General features: G+C 38.1%; 1 protein-coding gene across 1 annotated transcript in view; it reads right to left on the reverse strand.

Annotated features, from left to right (window-relative positions):
* Positions 1–19,583, reverse strand: part of N4bp2l2 (NEDD4 binding protein 2 like 2) — a 119,446-nt gene that overhangs the window by 9,186 nt on the left and 90,677 nt on the right. The window lies entirely within an intron of this gene.

The following is a 19,583-nucleotide window of genomic DNA, read 5'->3' on the forward strand; positions in this document are numbered from 1 at the left end:
AATAAAATTTTGTAAAAAGTAATTTCACAAAAATTTTTAAAATCATTTTTAAAAAATCATTTTGAACAGATACTTTAATCCTGTAAATTAACAATGAGCATAATTTGAGAAAATTAAATCTTATACATATATACTAATTCCATAAACCAGTAATTTATGAAAACCTAATATCTTCCCTAAAAAAAATTTCATATACATATGTAAAACCAATAGGTGTCTTAGATTTCTTAACACTGTAGATTTTGAAAAATAAAAAGTGGCTGGTATAGTCTTAAATGATAAAACTTTTGTGGCTTTAATAGCTAGGCTTTGCCTAGACATAAAGACTTTGGCAATTAAGTTCCTCTATTAAAGTATATATAATGGTTAATAATGTGCAGTTGAGTTCAGAATATGGGCAGTATGTTTCTAATTGTCTAGCTGGCAGTGGGTCTAAACCAATGGTGTAGTTGTACCACTACTTTTGGGGGGAGTAGAAATAAGTGAAGGCATTTTTGGTAGTCACAGTGATTGGTAATGTGTGACTGGCACTGGGTGAATTGTCCTATAATTCCTTGTTAAAAATGTATCCCACCCAAAAGAGCAACAGTATTCTCATTGATCACACTGTGAACTGGCTCTCTTTAAATAAAGACAATATTAGATATGACACTATGAGAAAAAGAAAGATTTAGGGATTTTCTAATTTTGAGCATAAAGGTCTAGTTATCTTCTCTACAGTGGATTATTCCATAGTGGATTATCAAAGTCAGGGAGAAAAGGACAACAAACATCAGAAGAAACACATCAGGGATAGAATAAAAAAGGCCTGGTGTAATAGCACATGCCTATTATTCCTGCACTCAGGAAACTGAAGCAGGAGGATTGTTGCAAATTCAAGGCCAGCCTGGGCTACAAAGTGAGTTCAAGAGTGGCCTGAATTGCATAGCGAAACTTTGTCTCAAAAACAAAACAAAAGACAGGCAGGCAAACAAACACAGAATAAAGAGAAGATGAGAAAAAGGGAAAGTCCCTAGTTCATGCTGGACATTGGGCATTGGGCCAATGAGTTTATTAAACCAATCCAGAGATTACTCCTAGCTTGCACCAAGTGCTGCCAGGTAATTTTTTTTTGAGAGACAGATACATGAACACTTTGTTCTTTGCCACTAAATTGCTGCTGTCCTTGTTTATACATTCCTGGATGGTGACTTAGAAAGAACACTAGGGAATGCTAATGTACTTAAAACCAGTTGCGGCAGGGTCTCTCTAAAAAGGATATTGAGTGAACACAGTATTTGTTAGTAACTCTCTTTCATGGTCAGTTCTGATTCCAAGAAAACTCAAGTTGAAGTTAAATGTGCAACATCTGTTATATCAGTTGGCAAATACAACTGCACCAGCAACTTCAGGGCCAAATTCATACCAAAGACTAGGTTGTCATTCCAAAAGCAAAACAAACAAAAATTCTCCAAAATTGTCTTTGTCCAAATGTGAACCATCCTGTTGCAAGACTAGGACAAAAAGAATGGTAGTGTTTGTTATCCCTTTATGTATTTATTGGGTTAAATGATAATATACTGAGAATTTAAGACTCTAGCACACTGGGTTTTTTTTTTTTTTGTTGTTGTTGTTGTTGTTTTGTTTCTTCCCCCGTGGATCTGAATGTACTAAATGTGCAGCAGTTGTCCCTCTAACAGTTCTCAACTGGTCAAAGAAAGAGAAATGGGATTACTAAAATATAGTTCATCAATAAAATATATTGAACTCCTTGTGCTCTTAGGAAACCTAGATCAATACTACTTAGGAAATTGACATTAAGGAGAAAAGCAAAAACTTTACTTCCCATTACTATGTATTAGGGTTACTGAATTACTTTACATGTACCAAATAACCTAATCTTCTCTATATAAATCTATATACAATAGATTATATAAGGTAAGCAAAGCCCACCCCACAAAAGAAAATGAAACAAAGAGAAGTTAAAAAATTTCTCCAGATTAAAAAGGGGGGGGGGCTGTGCTGGTCACACTCCCAGGGCACGCTGAGACTGCAATTGAAACTGGGCATGGTGGCATGCACCTGTAATCTCAGCTTTTGGGAGGCTGTAAACAGGCAGATCACTACAAGTCCTATCTAGTAGTGAGAGCTTGAACACCCTGTAGATGCTTTCAAAAAAAAAAAATTCTCCAGAATAGCAGGATTCAGACATAAATCCATACCCTGTACCCAAAATGCAAAAGTGCCTCTCTCCAATTCTTTTTCTGTATGTAGAACTAGATTTTTTTTGGACTCGGAATTGAACTCAGGGCCCTGTACTTGCCAGGCAGATGCTGTGCTGCTGAGCCACATTCTCAGCCAAAAGTGCCTCTCAATTTAAAAAGAAAAATGTACAAAACACTTTCGTCTCTTCCTCACATCTTCAAACACCTACATATACATGAACAGAGCTACTCTAGTGGTAAGGGTTGAGGCCTTTCAAGGAATACCTGAGGCCTTTATTAAGCTAATAAAAATACTTTAAAACTTTTTTCTTAGGGCTGGGGAGATAGCTCAGCTGTCTAAGCACCTTCCTAGCAAGCACAAGTTCCCAAGTTCGATCCCCAGCACCGCAGGCCCTGGAATCCCAGTTGCACTGTGCCAGCCATGAAACCAGGTGCGGTGGTATAGCCTGTAATCCCAGTGGTTGGCAGGCTGAGACAGGAGGATCACTATGAGTCTGAACTTCAAACTTTGTAGCAAGACCCTGTATCAATAAATTAATAAAAAAACTTTTTTCTTGTTGTCTGATCTGAGTCTGAATCAACATGCTAATTTATCCTGATAGCAGCAGTTAGAACAAAAAGTAGTTTCATTAACATTTCTTAAGGGTTCCTTTTTAAATATACCACATTAAGAGAAAGTATAATAGAGACCTGCTAAAGATAACAATTCTCTATGACTAGGAAAAAATGAACACAATAGATTATGAAAAATTCAACTCACAAAAATAAACTTTTGACAAGTCTGGAAGATCAACATACTAAGAGACTTTCCTAAGAGCTGCCAGCATCTCTAAAGATTAGAATTCTAATGGAAAATGCAACACAATGCCAGGATGAAAATCAGAAAACTGACTTTACAAAGATATGTGCAAGAGATATGTACCATTTCTGCAACACTTAAGTTCCAGAGAGCTTTTCCTTTCCTTTGGAAAGCAAACACAAATCAGTAGGAGTTACTTAGGAAGCTAATGGGAGGTAAGTGATGGTAGTAATAACTACTTTTAGAATGCATATGTTACTGATGTTGCTAACCAGAGGATGTATATTCTTCAGGAACATCTATCTGTAAAGTGTGAAAGGTTCATCAAAGGTAGGTCAAAACTTGTTAAACCTGATCTCATTTGTGCTGATTCACTAGAGATGAATGGGCACCATTGGGGGAAAAGAAAGCATCACAATCAGGACAGTCAGAGGACAGGCCATAGTCTTTTTTTTTTTTTTAAAGGAAGAAAATAGGAAATACACAATAGTAGCAACACATGTATGATGAATAAGATTTTGCTTTCTAGGTGATGACTTTGAATCTAAAATCCTGGATAGGGACAAGCTGTACCTCTCAAGAACAAGACGGCTGCTCAGAGACAAGCTAGCTTGACTAAACTGTGACCTAAAGATAAAAGTGACAGAGCATTAAGATAAAGCCAATGCTGACTACTAAGGAGAGGGGGAAAAAAAGACAAAAAATAAAAAGCACAGTAAATAAATTATGTCTGATCACTTTTTGCCCCGACCAGCTGACTTAGTTTCTGAGTTCCCAGACTAATTATAGCCCATTTCCACATCCTGCAGCTCCCAAGTACCTGAGGCCCAGGAACAATGCCTATTCTGCTAAGACATGACACACCTAACCCACCTGCAAAGTCATAGTGGCCATTGCTATGGCCATAGGCTCAGCCATTCTCACTCCCCCAATTCCACCCGGCCCTGCATCACTCTACCTAAATCCATCCCACTAACTCTCTACTCTATCCATAAAAGACCCAGCTCAATACTGGACTCAGATTCTTCTTCAGAGTTATACCAGGAGTTGTCTTCTAGAGCCCTCATATTCAAACTGGTTGTGTTCTTTACTTGGTTGTCCTGTTTACCCAACAGTAATGATCTTCATGATAAAAACAAGGGGCTAGAAACAATGTATCATACTGCAGACTTCATAAACTAACTCATAACCATGAACAATATATAACCACATGCAAATTATAAGAGTTACAATAGCTTTGTGTACTGTCTATAGTTGGATTAGCCTACCTCTAGTTCCTGGTCCTGCCTCTATATTAAGCTAGAAGATGAGAAGTCAGGCAAACCCTCTAGAAAGGCCTCTTTCTAAAATGGGGATAATATTTCCTCCTTGTACAGTTGTTGTGCAGATTATTAATATAGGTACTTTTTAAAGAAATAGTTTTTATCTTTTTTTTTTTTTTTTTTTTTTTTTTTTTTTTTGCGCCCTGGAGATTAAACTCAGGCCCTTGTGCTTGCCAGGTAAGTGCTTATTCTACTAAGCCATCTCCCTGACCCCTATCTTTTATTTATTTATTTATTTATTTATTTATTTGGTACAGGGTCTTGCTGCATAGCTCAGACTCATAGTGATCTTCCTGTCTCAGCTTCACCAAAGCTGGGATTACAGGCGTGCGCCACCACAGCTGGCACGACATGTGGTACTGGGAATTGAACCTGATTCCTTGCGCTTGCTAGGCAGGTGCTTAGACTGCCAAGCTATCTCCTCAGCACAGTGTAGGTATTCTTAATCTCTACATAAGTAAAAATAAAAGATAGTTGATTCTTCCCATTGCTTCTATACAATAATGACAGATGTCACTCAGACATTAAATGTTCCCAGCTAGATGGCTGCTCTCCAGTATGGTTTATGCATGCAAACGCAAAAATAACACTGAACAGAATCATACATGAAAAAAGTGTAAATGAATATATATAAACATGCATTTTAAATTTCTAATAAAATATTTAAAGTAGGCATCACTTTCACAATGATTCCTCGTGTTTTCTTCTGGGTTTTTTCATGGTAAGGGTTGAACCCAGGGCCTAACATATGCTGGGCAAGCACTTTTATCACTAAGCTACTCCCTTAGCCCAGATTTCAAATTTATTTAATGAAGTAATGGATTTACTTTCCCCATCATGTGTACATGAGGACTGTTATGATTAAAAAGAAAAAGAAAAAAATAGCTAGTGTAATGCATAGCACATTCTAGGTATCTCATAAATGAAATCACTTATTTTTGTTATATATTAGCAATACAAATAATCTTATAAATTTTATTGAATTCTCAAGAGTTAAGATATGACTGAAAAAATGGTTAGTGTTCTTTTTTTTTTTTTTTTCATTTATGTATCTGGTACACAGTCTCACTACACAGCTTGGACTCTTAGTGATCCTCCTGTTTTCAACCTTCCCGGCACTGAGATAACAGGCGTGCTCCACCACCCACAGACTCATTTGCCAGCTCCAAGTGCCCCGTGGGCGGGCCGATGAGGCATGTGGGACTGGGGATCAAGCATTGTTCCATTTTTTAAAAATTTATTTAACTAAAAGATCACTGCCCCTCACACTACTCACCCTCACGTTAAATATACATATCCCATTCATTCTTGCCACTTTCTGAATTCTGAAAATCCTCTTTTATGAATGTCTTTAGTTGTGCTGTTGCGGCTGCCTCGATGTCCTGAATTGATTCAAACTGTTTAACTGTCAGACACTTTGACTGTGGAGAAGTGTCAAAAGTAGCACTAGATCCAGGGAGTAAGGTGGAAGAGGACACACTGTAATATTCTGACAAGTCTACCTTTCCACTGGATGGCACTAAGCAGCAGCATTCACTGTACTGTTTTTTTAAACACAGCTCATAAAGAGACCAAACAGGTCTTCCAAACTGCTTCAGACGGTGACAAAAATGATGGGATAAGTATGTTTGAAGTGAAGGGCAGTAGTTTGAGGGATAGTAATAGAAATGCATCTTTCAATTTGAAAACTCATCTAACATTTTGGCCATACTTCTTAGAATTTAGAATAGAATATGGAAATATTCTTTCTTTGAAAGGAACACATGAGTTTAAAAAGGTAGGGAAATATTAAAAATGTGATTTACTTAATGTGATTGAAAATTTTAAAACTGGAAAAATTAAAAGTTATGTGGTCCTATGTAGATAACCTAACAAATCAACTTCACCAGAGATTAAAACACCATTCACATTAATTGATAGAAGAGGCAATGAAACAGAAGAATATAGAAACTATAAAAAGCACAATTAACAATGACCGAAACTGGTATTAATCAAATATGAATAAAGAACACAAATTCTTTTCAAGCCCACATATAACATTTGAAGAAATCAAGGAAGACATCAGCCACAAGAAAGGCACGATATTTATACAACCCACACAACTAAGGTTAGAAAAAGAACAGGGCCCTGTTTGCCTTCTGTGCTTCCCCGGTGCCAGGAATTAAGCACCTTTGTTCCTTTATGACTTTCCACCATGATGTTCCCACCTTAGAACCAGTAAATTGTGGCCTGAAACCACTTCTTTAAAATTGAGTTATAACTTCCTGGAAAATGGCAGAATGGTGAGCACCAGAGAAATGGCCTCTATGATATTTGGACTCCATAAAGCAACATGAGGAAGAGAAGAGGAAAGTGGGTCCCCAGGAATTGACAGGTCTAAAGGGAGAATTAGGACTGGCCAAATAGCTTAGTGGAGTAAAGCACCTGCAAGCAGGTGCAGGGGCTGGGGTTTCAATCCCCCTGGACTGCCATCCCAGCCCCGCCCCCAGGGTACATTGAGACTGGAAATGGTGGCATGCCCCTGTAATCCCAGCTCTTGTGAGGCTGTAAACAGGCAGATCACTACAAGTCCAATCTAGTAGTGACACGCTGAACACCCTGTAGACCCTTCCCTAAAATACAAAAGAAAGAAAGAAAGAAAAAAAGAAAGAAAGAAAGAAAGAAAGAAAGAAAGAAAGAAAGAAAGAAAGAAAGAATTAGAGCTCACAAGGAGACCAAAGAGAGGAACCACAACGTGGATGGGGAGTTGGCAAGTGGCACTCTCTCCCTGAACCCTGATTCAGAGCATGGGAGGGGAAGCTTGAACCTGTAGAAGCCGGTGACTACTGGCCAGCCCTGAGGTTTCCATGACAAAATACACCAGTGCAGCAGAGCAGTGGCTGTGAACAGTAGGGGCCGGTGAGTTATTCGGGTTCAGATGCCCTCCAACAGGGGTAATTGGTCAGCAGCCATTTAGGAAAGCAGCCAACAGAAGTGAGAACTTTGAGCAGCTGAAGGTTGGTTCCATCTAGCTGCTCCAAGTATCAGGGTGAAACACAACCAAGTCCAAGTTGAAGGATGTCAGGGAGCCAGTTCAAGTTAGCAGGAGTAACTCAAGAGTACTACAGGCTACGCTGCACTGACAAAGGTTCTACAATCTGAGGTACAGGATCTCAGGATAAATCCTGAGGGCATTCCACTGACCTTCTCAGACCAAAAAGCTACAACTCTTGTTGCATAGGTCCTGCTTTACCTTGGTCTTAACCATCCAGCAGAAAAGTATGAAGACGAAATACAGGAAATAAAGCCATGCTGTTAAGTTGAGCTGTGGGGGACTCAGGTCAATAATTTCTGACATTGCCAGTTAAACAGAAGACCCAATGCTATTATGGGCTACTGGACTCTTTTAGAATATTTTGCTGAGTTTACACACCTATAATATTCAATAACAGAACTTAGAAAAAATGGGGTATACCGATGAATGTCCATTTTGTATCTGTGTATTCAAAGTGGTTAGGATAGATATATAGTTGCATTCTCTTAATGAATAGAATGATTTGTTCTAATGGTGTTTGTAAATAGGATCACAAGTCCACATCTTGTACAGCAATTAACCACTAAGAAGAATATATGCAGTGTATTATTTGTTGAAACTGTACTTCTGATTTGATTTGAAACTGTCTCATTGCTATCTGTTTATCAATAAAATTTTGAAAAAAAAAAAAAAAGAAATCATCACAGTGAATTTTAAAAGAAAAAAAAAAGAGTACTACAGGCTAAAATACATAGGTCTCAGCCTAAAAGCCAGTAACCAGAAGCAGTCTGAGCTTCAGTGGAATTAAAGGCTAGGATTATCCTCCACCAGCATAATTCTACTGCTAGCTTACTGGGATCAATCCACACAGATCTGAGTAATGTATGCCACCTCTGTCAACCAGTGATAACAGGCACGTGCCCTATAGTGGACATTTCTTTTTTTTTTTTCTTCCTTTGCATTTAATTTTTTTTCTCTTTTTCTTGATCATTTACCCTTGTTATTATATGAACCAGAACACTGTTTCTAGTTTTTGTTTGTTTTGTTCTGTTCTTGCTTTTCTTTCCCAGTGGTTTTCTTCACCAGTTCCCAAAGCTTAAGGGGCCGGGGAGATGGCTCAGTAGGATAAGCGCTTGACTGCCAAAGCTTATGTAATCTTCCTTTGTCCTCCAGTTTTGTTTCTAAACATTTTTTTCTCTACTTTTTCCCTTAGCTCCTTTTAAATTCTCTCCCCTGAGGGTAAAATTGCCATTTTGAGGGGATATTTATTGTACACAATTTCCTGGTTTATTTTGGTTACTAAATTTGGTTAAAAGGTAAGAAATTAATAGTTATAATAGTTTGTCATTTTCTAGGGTGTGTTTTGTGCTGTTGTTATTACTATCTTCTTTATTTTTTTTTTCAAAGTTTTATTGATAAACAGATAGCAATGAGACAGTTTCAAATCAAATCAGAAGTACAGTTTCAACAAATAATACACTGCATATATTCTTCTTAGTGGTTAATTGCTGTACAAGATGTGGACTTGTGATCCTATTTACAAACACCATTAGAACAAATCATTCTATTCATTAAGAGAATGTAACTATATATCTATCCTAACCACTTTGAATACACAGATACAAAATGGACATTCATCGGTATACCCCATTTTTTCTAAGTTCCGTTACTGAATATTATAGGTGTGTAAACTCAGCAAAATATTCTAAAAGAGTCCAGTAGCCCATAATAGCATTGAGTCTTCTGTTTAACTGGCAATGTCAGAAATTATTGACCTGAGTCCCCCACAGCTCAACATAACAGCATGGCTTTATTTCCTATATTTCATCTTCATACTTTTCTACTGGATGGTTAAGACCAAGGTAAAGCAGGACCTATGCAACAAGAGTTGTAGCTTTTTGGTCTGAGAAGGTCAGTGAAATGCCCTCAGGATTTATCTTGAGATCCTGTACCTCCGATTGTAGAACTTTTGTCACTGCACTTTTGTCAGTGCAGCCATGTGGATGAGTCACGGCCATTGCTTGGCCAATGTGCTCTCTGTGAAAGCCTGAGAGAGTGTCTTCTCCCCATGTGACTCTCCTTAGGCACACTCTACGTCATCGATCACTTTCCTCTTTGGCCCCATAATCTTCTTGATCAGAAAATTTGGGACACTACCGAGGTACATGACGTTACAGTACAAGTTCTCATATGTCCTGAGTCTTAATTGACCTTAGAAGGTTAGGGCCAAAATGTTGGCGTTCCTTGTAGCCCTCCTTTTTCTCTAATTTTGGCCTGCAAACTTATGTTGTTAACCATCCAGAAGACAAGCTTATTGTTATTATCAAACGATTTAGACTATTAAGCTTAACCTCACTATCTCACTGCATTTCAAACATCTTAGGCATCATAAGGAGCAGGTATTTTTCATCAAGTAGTGATATGTGGAAATTTAAGTCCCTGAATAATATGATAAAAACATTTTAAAAATTACATTACATTTTAAAAATAGGATAAAGTACTGTCTTCTTTAGCCAAGGTGACATAACTAAATATTTGAAGATTGATCAGTTCTGATCAGTTGTTCTCCTCATACGACTGAGACTGCCTAAAAGTCATAAACAACACTACAGGCCAATGTCAAAGAACCAGGAGCTAGGCCAAATAGGCAGTGATGTGCTCTGGGCAAGACTAACTACAAGCCTTTGGCTCTGTCCAAATATCTGGCCATCTCCAATAATTTGGGGAGAGAGCCACCCTAGCAATGACAACAGATTCAGCAACAATAATAGTCAAAGACAAATTAGTTATTGGTTAATAAGAACTAGTAAGTGCCTCCACTGTATCATGCTTAGCAATACAAAAGAAATCTGTAATAATACAGATGCAAAGATAAATGTCAACACACAACTATCAACTAAATACTACTATTGCACAATTAACAATAGAAAAGAATTCAACAATAGCACAGATTTAACTAAATATCTTAAGACTGATAAATTTTAATAATATTGGTGCTGGATGTGGTGGCACACACCTGTAATTCCACAACTGAGAGGCTGAAGCAGGAAGATGCCAAAAGTTCAAGGCTAATGTGGGCTATACAGTGAGTTCAAGGCCAGCCTAAACTACACAGTGAGAGCCTGTATCAAGAAAAAAATTAGTAGTGATAAAAGGCATGGAAAGGGGGAAATAATAGTAAATAAAAGAAGAGGAAAATGATTGGTGAGGTTATAGAAGATACTAAAACCCAGCTGAGCTGAACAAAATTATGCAAAACATGAATTAACCATTATACCAAAGAATTAGAGTTCATGAAAAGATATCAAACAAAAATCCAGGAGATAAAAATTCTAATGACTTTGAAAAAAAAATTCTAATGAAAGTAGGGAGATAGCTCAGTGGTCTAAGCATTTGTCTGGCAAGCACAAGGACCAGGTTCCATCTGTGGTACCACATGCCTCCCTGAGCCAGCCCCAGCCTGGGCCCACTTAGCTGGCCAGTGAAACCGGGTGTGGTGGTGCATGCCTGTGATCCCAGTGCTGGGGCCACTAAGACAGAAGATCACTGAGTCTATGCTGCATAGTGAGACTCTGTACCAAATAAATAAATAAATAAACAAACAAACATAGCATTCAAAAAATGAAATACTTAAGAATCAATCTAGGGGGCCAGGGAGATGGCTTAGTAGAATTAGCACTTGCCTGGCAAGCATAAGGCCCTAAGCTTAATCCCTGGTTCCACCAAAAAAAAAAGAGAATCAATCTAACAAAGGAAGAAAAAGTTCTATATACTGAAAATTACAGTACTCTGAAAAAAGATCAAAGGGGATATCGGAAAATGGAAATCAGGCCCAGGGAGATAGCTCAGTAGAACAAGAAGCACAGGGTCCTGAGTTCAATCCCCCAGTACTGAAAAAAAAAAAAGAAAGAAAGAAAGAAAGAAAGAAAGAAAGAAAGAAAGAAAGAAAGAAAGAAAGAAAGAGAAAATGGAAATCAATCCCTTGCTGATGGATAAAAATAACCAAGATAGTGAAAATGGCCATACTCTCAAAATTGTCACATAAATTTAATGTGATCCCAATCAAAATATCTCACAGAACTAGAGAAAATATTCCTAAAATTCATTTGGAAACAGAAGTGACCTAGAATAGCAAAAGCAATCCTGGGAAACAAAGGCAAGGCAGGAGGTACCACAATCCCTGACTTGAAATTATACTACAAAGCTACTGTGATAAAATCAACATAGTACTGGCAAAACAAATAAATAAATAACAAGGATCAACAGAACAGATTAGAAGATGCAGAAACAACTCCAAACACACTCATCTACCTTGTCTTTGTGAGGTCATAGCTATTTGTGTTAGTGGGGCAATGAACTTTTTCACTATAATTGAGTTGATGTTTATCTTCTACATTTTTGGTGGAAGTATAAACTAATACAACCACTGTGGAAGTCAGTATGAAATTCCTCAAAAAACTAAAAACTAAAAGTTGTAAATATTGGAGGCAGCCTGTATGTCCATCAACAGGTAAATGGATAAGCAAAATGTGACATGTATACACAATGGAGTACTACTCTACTGAAACAAAGATAAAGTTGAGTCATTTGTAGGAAAACAGATGCATCTTAAGATAATAATGGTAAGTGAAACCTATCGGATATCACATGATTTCTCCTAATAAGAAACACAGGGAGGCCTGCTGGTTAGCTCAGCTGTTTAAGCACCTGCTATCAGGGTTGGATCCCTAGCTCCATCTGCCTTACCAGAACCACCCTTAAGGCAGTCTGAGCTAAACAAACAAACAAACAAAAAAATCCTTCTCAACCTTTGCCGGTGCACCCCCCCCCCCCCCCGGGTATGCTGAGAGGGCAATTGAGACTGGGTATGATGGCGCGCACCTGTAATCCCAGCTCTTGGGAGACTGTAAACGCAGATCACTATGAGTCCAATCTAGTAGTGAGACCCTGAACACCCTGTAGACCCTCCCTAAAAAATACAAAAAAAAAAAAAAAAAAAAAAGAAAGAAAGAAAAGAAAAAGAAACCCAAACTGCAATTAAGTTACAGAACATAATAAAAGGCAGTTAATAGGAACTTGGGACACAGATCTTTTACAAATGGAAAAGGAACAAAGAGAGAGAGAGGGAGAAGGAGGAGGGAAAGTAAAGACACAAAAAAGAATTCAGATATATTCTGTATATGTACCAACTCTTTTTTTTTTTTTTTTTTTTTTTTTTTTTTTTGTGGAACTGGAGATTGAACTCAGGCCCTTCTACTGAGCCATCTCCCCAGCCCCGATATGTACCAACTCCTTACAATGAAAGTAATCATGATATACTGCAAACATATACTAGGAAACATAAAATTTTTTTAAAGTTAACTATATGAGCAACAGCAGCAAAACTGGCATAGTGATTATAAAGTCCAAAAGCTTACCCTTCCACAAATGCAGTGTATAAATTGGCAGTGAGTATGTCAGAATGAACTTTATTGGACTTCTGAAAAGAAATCAAGAGTTTACAACCATCATATAAATGCTTAGTCCAACAAAAAAGGTCTTTTTTTTTAATTTTATTTATTTATTTATGTGTGTGTGTGTGTGTGTGTGTGTGTGTGTGGCCTGCTCAGCCCACCAGGGGGGCAGGGCTGGCTGGCATGTGGTGCTGGGGGATTGAACCGCGGTCCCTGTGCTTTGCTAAGCTTGTTCTAAGTAGGTGCTTTAGATCACTGAGCCATCTCACCAGCCCACTTTAATTCTTTTCCAGCAAAACCAGGGATTGAACTCAGACGCTTACTCTACTGAGTCATCTCCCCAGCCCCAAAAAGTCTCAATGAGAGAGTTTGTGTTTTTTTAAATTACCTTTTCTCTTATATCTAAGACAGTGCTGGTCCTAAAAACAAGGAGCCTCCTCACACAAGATTTTTGTATGAGAGTTAGCAGAAAGGACTTTATTCTCAAAAAACTATGGTTGTTTTGACTTCTGGTATTTTCCTTAGCTAAAGGCCTTGTTTCTATTTTGACTAACTTTGAAACACAGTGAGCTAATAAGGCAGCTTTGTGTAAGGGAGGGGCAGAAGCATTTGTTGAACACATTTAAAGGCAAATGAATTAGCCACTGTCATGGGGAAAAGATAACAATTGGGACAAAAAGAGATTACAAAAAAACTGAGAAAAAAAAAAAGACTAGTAGAAGGCTTGCTCCCTCCCCATACACACACCTTCCAGAGAAGGCTGCATATGGGAGCTTGGTGAGCCCTGCCCCGACCCCCACTATCATGGGAGCCTTGACCCATGCCTCACCCCCTTACCACTGCTGCTGAGCCCAAGTGAACACTGAGAGCTTAAAATATGTCAAAATGAAGGCATAAAAGGCAATCTCATACCTCCAGCCCACCCAGAAAACAAATCCAGGAGACAAGAACATAAAAGAACTTGGAAGTTGCACACCTGAAATTTCTGAAATGATAGCAACTCAAGTAAAGAAACAACTCCATCAAGCTATAGAAGAAATCAGATCAGAAATAATTTCTTAGGTTTAAAAAAAAAGTAATGACAACAACCATGAAAGAATTGCTCAGTGCATCTAAAGAAGGCATAGATAAAAATAGAGACTAGAAAAATGATGTAAACATTAAAAAGAAAAAGTTTAGTGCTAATACTTTTTTGGACAATATTTCGTGCCTATATCTTGTACTCTGAATAACTACTACAACTATAACAACACACAGTATGTCTCAGTTACTTTTCTCTCATTGCTGGGACAAAATATCTGACAACCAAAATTAAGGAAGGAAAGGTTTATTATTTAGCTTATGGAGGTTTCAATCCATACTCAGCTGGCTCCAAGGCAAAGTGCCACATGTCAGAGGGCAGCAATTCATGGTAGCAAAAAACAGCAAAACAGCAAGAGCCAAAAGGGAGGGGCAGTGGCAGAGCAGCAGAGGCAGAGAGTAAGCCTCTCTCCCTTACTTAAAATTACATTGACTATCTGCCCCAGGGCAGCTGTAGCATTCACACCTATAATCCCAGCAGCACTCAGACTCAATTCCAGCCTTGGATCACAAAGTCTAGAAGCCCATTGCGGTGACTACGTGAGGCTTTGAGAAGACATCTAGATACAAACCATAACACAGTGCATTAATTATTGTTACTCTCCCATTAGCCTGTTTGGAAACTGTTTTAGTGTTATTTTCACTTTTTTTCTGCTTAAAAAAAAAAAAAAAAAAAAGGCTGAGAAGTGAGACACTTTAGGGAATGTGAGCCCTGAGAAGGCAATATTCCCAGTAATCCAGGAGGTCAACATGCCTATTCTAGGCTTGTGCTTAGAAACAATCAAAATAGGTCCTAATCTCTCATTTCTGGCTGATACCCAAAACAGTACACCTGCAGGAAGAAGACTAGATCAGAGCTGGCAACACCATTGCAGAATATGCACAAAGCACAATAAAGAACCTATCAACAAAGTTGGATTTATCTTTGTTCTAGATATTTAAGGAAATCTCTGTTGACTCACTAGCTGACTACTAAACTAATGGAACAAAGACTTCAACTGGCACACAAAACAAAGACTATAGGTTTTACACAATTAATGCAGAAAAGACATTAAACAACAATTACAAGAAACAAAACAAATTCTAGAAAAGGGGTAGAATCTGATTACAATTATTTTAGCATCTTACTGTAAATGTATTAATTCTAAGATTATTATAAGTTAGTTTTAACCTCAGTACAACTACTAAGAAAATAATTTTTAAATATGTAGTAAGAGAGAAATAAAGGACTCAAAATGACATGCTGGAATTTATCTAATACAAAAAGAAAGTAAAAGAGGAACTGAGAAACAGAAACACTTATATAGAAAACAGAAGTAGTCAACTTCCCAAACCAGTAACAATTAGAAAGTGTACTTTGAACAAATGTCTGTGTCTACTTTACTATAGAAACAAAAGATACACAAAAATAAACCTAAAATACATGATCTTTTAAGATAATTATAAATCTTTATTGAACAAAGAGTAACAAAGAATAAAAATCAGTATGTTTTTGTATTAGAACATCAAAAAAAGTAAAAATGTCAGTACTCCTCAAGTTTTCCTATAAACAGTGTACAGTTAAAATCTTGACAATTTTTTGTTAAAGGTAACAGTTCTAAAATTTATGTATAGGGCCGGACTGATAGTTTAGCAGACTAAAGCACCTGCTTAGGCAGAGTGCAGCGACCAGGATTTGACCCCCGGCATGGTATGTTGTGCTGACCCTACCCGCAGGGCACACTGAGACGTTGCTTGAGAGAGGTGATCGAGACTGGTGGTGCACACCTGTAATCCCAGAACTGGGGAGGCTGAAAACAGGAGGATCACTTTGAGTCTGATCTATAGAGTGAGACCCTGTAGACCCTGTACTAAATGCAAAATAAGAAAGAAAGAAAGAAAGAAAGAAAGAAAGAAAGAAAGAAAGAAAGAAAGAAAGAAAGAACTCATTTAACAAAAAACAACAACAAAAAAAAAATAGTACCAAGAGAGGGGATTTTCTGTACTATCTGCTCAAATTTTCTGAAAACCTGAAACTGTTGTAAGAAATATAGTCTAAAAATACAGAAGAATAGTCTCAGTAATTAAGATAAAATTTAATGCTAGGAAAACTTCTATTTTTACAGTCCTTACTCATTAAGTACTGCAGACTCAGTAGTACTTCCCATTTTACTGTGCTGCTTATTATTTTTTTCCCCATAAAGCTTCAGATAAGTATAAGAACAGTTTCAGTTCTTTTTATTTCCTAACACTCAAGGGAAACTTAGGGAGCTGAGCCTTCTCCCCAAAGGAGGTAACAATCACCTGCTGGCTGTGTAAGAGCAAAAGGCATGCAAACACCTGGAAGCCCTCTCACTGGAGACACCATTGACCTAGAACCCTGCCTCAGAAATGCCCTAATCCAAAATTTTCATTTCCTAAATTTTTAATTTTTATTAGTACATGTTTTTATTGCATAATGATTACATTCTTCATGGGATGTTGATACATGGACATAATGCATCTTAATTTTTTTCATCCCCTTCCCTTCCTCTCCCTCCCCTGTACCTCTCTTGGTCCCTTTTCCATTTACAAAAGATCCACCTTCCTGCTTCCTATTTTGTCTTTTATTTTGCTCTTTATACTTCTAGTTCCTTATATAAGAGAAACTATGTCACACACACACACACACACACACACACACACACACATATTTCCTGCACCCCCTCCCCCCCATGCTGTGCATTGAACTCAGAGATCATCCCAGCCCCTTTTAAGATTTATTTTGAAACAGGATCTCAGTAAATTGTCAAGATGCCTGGGCAAGGCATGAACTTGCAATCCTACTGCCTCAGTCTTCCACAGTATTGGGATTACAAGCATGTGCCACTGTGCCTAGGCAAATAAAAGAACATTAACAAAACTGAAAGAGTTTCCTCTTAAATCTGGGTCAAGACAAGGGTGTCCATTCTCACCATTCCTGCTCAATAGTTTTGTTTTTTGTACTGGGGACTGAACTCAGGACCTTGCATTTGCCAGGCAGGCACTTATACCACTGAGTTATTTCCCCAACCCCTCAGTATAGTTCATGAAAGTTCTTGAAACTTTATCCAAGAGGGATCAGGGGAAAAAAGGTAATGAATAAAAAAGGAGTCAAATCATCCCAATTTGCAGATATGATTATTTACATGGAAGATCCCAGAAACTCCACCAGAATAATTCTAGAGCTGATTCTGAAAAGTGGCAGGATACAAAAATCAATTATGTTCCTAGACACCAGTAATAAGCCTACTAAGAAAGAAACCAGGAAAATAATTCCATTCATAGTAGCTTCAAAAAAATAACTAGGAACCATGGTGATACATGCCTATAATCTCAATACTTAGGAGGTTGAGACAGCAGGATTGCTGCAAGTCTGAACCTAGTGTGGGCTACACAGTAAATTCTAGGTCAGCTTGGAATGCATAGCAAGACCCTGACTCAAAAGGTGGGGGGATGTGCCGGCCCTCCCCCTGGAGCACACTGGGACATATCTTTGCTATAGGAAATAATGCCATCATTTGTTACAAATGCAGAAGTCTGGGGGCTGGGGAAATGGCTCAGTAGGATAAATGCTTGACTGGCAAACGCAAGGATCTGAGTTCAATCCCCAGTTCCACAAAAAAAAAAAAAAAAAAAAAAAAAAAGATTTCCTGAAATCTCAGAAGTCTGGGAAGTTGATTGTGCTAAACTCTGAATAGTTTGGAACAATGTGCACTGTACAAATGTCACCCACAGAGGCTTATTTTGTGTTTTATCAACTAAAGTCAAATTCTTTGGCTTTCCTTTGTCAGTGTAGTTGCTGCACTGCAAAAGATCAACAGTATCAGTAATCTGAAAAGGATTTCAGCTATTGTTCAAGAACATGCAGGTAACTGTTCTCAGTTATGAACATGTCACTGACTATAAAATCTTCAAATCTGCTGGAAGTCTTGTTTTTATTTCCTAAAAGTCTTGGAAACATAGAACTTCAAAGATCCTGCCTGTTGCTCCCTGCTTGAACAAATGAATATTGTGTATGAACTTCCTGCAGCAGATCTGAGCTATTGTCAAGTACGGCAAATGCCTGTGATGCTATACTTGTATTGCACTGATGTGATGAAATTAGATCTCATGTCAGTTGAAGACTTTAGGCCCACACTTTCTTCTAGAAGTTTGAAAGATTTACTTAAGAGTATGCCCCTAGAGCAGAGATTCTCAAGAAGCTGATGGCAAACAAATGAAATTCACATAATATTTATATTTTGATTTCAAAGATTGTTCTGTAATGTCTGCTACTACCCATCCCTTCCTCTAAGGGGACCATCGAACGCTATTTTGTGAATTACTTTGGAGAGCTGTATTTTGAGGATGATGAAACAGAATAGATTTTTAAAACTTAAATCCCTCTGAATCAAGCTAACCAAGTGTGATGGTTTGTGTCTAGTTGTCCCCCCAAAGCCTCATGCAGTCATGGGGTGAGGACTTCTAGAGTTTGTGTTAACTCATGATCCACTGGGATTATGTGTGAGCCAAGGCTGGGATTGTGGGTTTTAGTACTGCTGGGATTACCCATAGGTGGGTAAATACTGGGAAGTACCCATAGGTGTGAGTACTTCCCCTACCCTGGGGCAGGTAATTTGAATTACAGTGTAAGGTGGGAAGTGAAGCTAGCTGCTTGAGCTGCTGCTACCCCTCCCTTGTGCTCTTGCTCTTTGCCACCGCCATGAAAGGTTGCTTTCTGCTCTGTGCTGCTCTGTGTTGGATCCAGCTGAGTATAGACTGAAACCTCCAGTAACTGTGAGCTAAATAAACCTTTCCTTCCTTCATTTTGAGTGTCAGGTATTTGTCCCAGCAACGAGAGAAGAGTAACTAAGACACCAAGGAAGTAAAAGACCTCTACAATGAAAATTAGAGAATTCTGAAGAAATTAAAAATTACTATAAAAAACTGAAAAATACTACTTGCTCTTGGATAAAAAGAATTAATATTGTTAAAATGGCCACACTGCAAAAGAGAAAGGGACCAAGAGATAAACGGAGGAGAGGAAAGGGAAATGAAATGAATAAAAAATGTGTTGTATACATGCACCAAAGCCAGCCTCAACTGCTTAGTGAGACTGTCACAAGACAAAAACAAAAAAGCAAAAAACCAATCTGACCCACATATACTACTATTCAATACATTCCCAAAATAATTAAGGACTGCAGCCCATGACCACTGCTGACCAGCCACTCTGTGCACCCTGCAGAAGTGAAGGAAAGAGGTCCAACCCCAATCCTAATACTGGCCACTTCATGTGCCCTGTGCAGGAGAGGAAGAGAGGGGGCAAAATACCAAATCCTAGCTGCCTTTGCACCTTGATTCTTCTCAGCACAAGGTAGTAGAGATGACAACCAAAAGACCACTGTGATTGAGGACAAAATCAACACTCAGGAGAGTTTCACTCCAGGACTGAAGAGCTACCCAACTGCAGAGATTGGGTGAGACAGTCTTAGGAAACAGGCTTCAAAAATAAGAGAGCTATACAGAGATCACCTAAAATCCTTTGAGAAACTCAAGGTCAGGCCAGGAAGATCATAGGATCTGTATTCTGTGCTAAGTGTAAACTTTTGAACTGGATTTGAAAGACATGGTAGTTGATCTAGTGGTCTTCTTGAGCTTTTGCACTGCTGCCTATATTGAGCAGAAATTAGCAGTATGATTTATTTTATCCAGATATAAAAAAAAAAAAAG

Source organism: Octodon degus, unplaced genomic scaffold (genome assembly GCF_000260255.1).
Source record: "Octodon degus isolate 3935 unplaced genomic scaffold, OctDeg1.0 scaffold00038, whole genome shotgun sequence".
NCBI classification, from domain to species: domain Eukaryota; kingdom Metazoa; phylum Chordata; class Mammalia; order Rodentia; family Octodontidae; genus Octodon; species Octodon degus.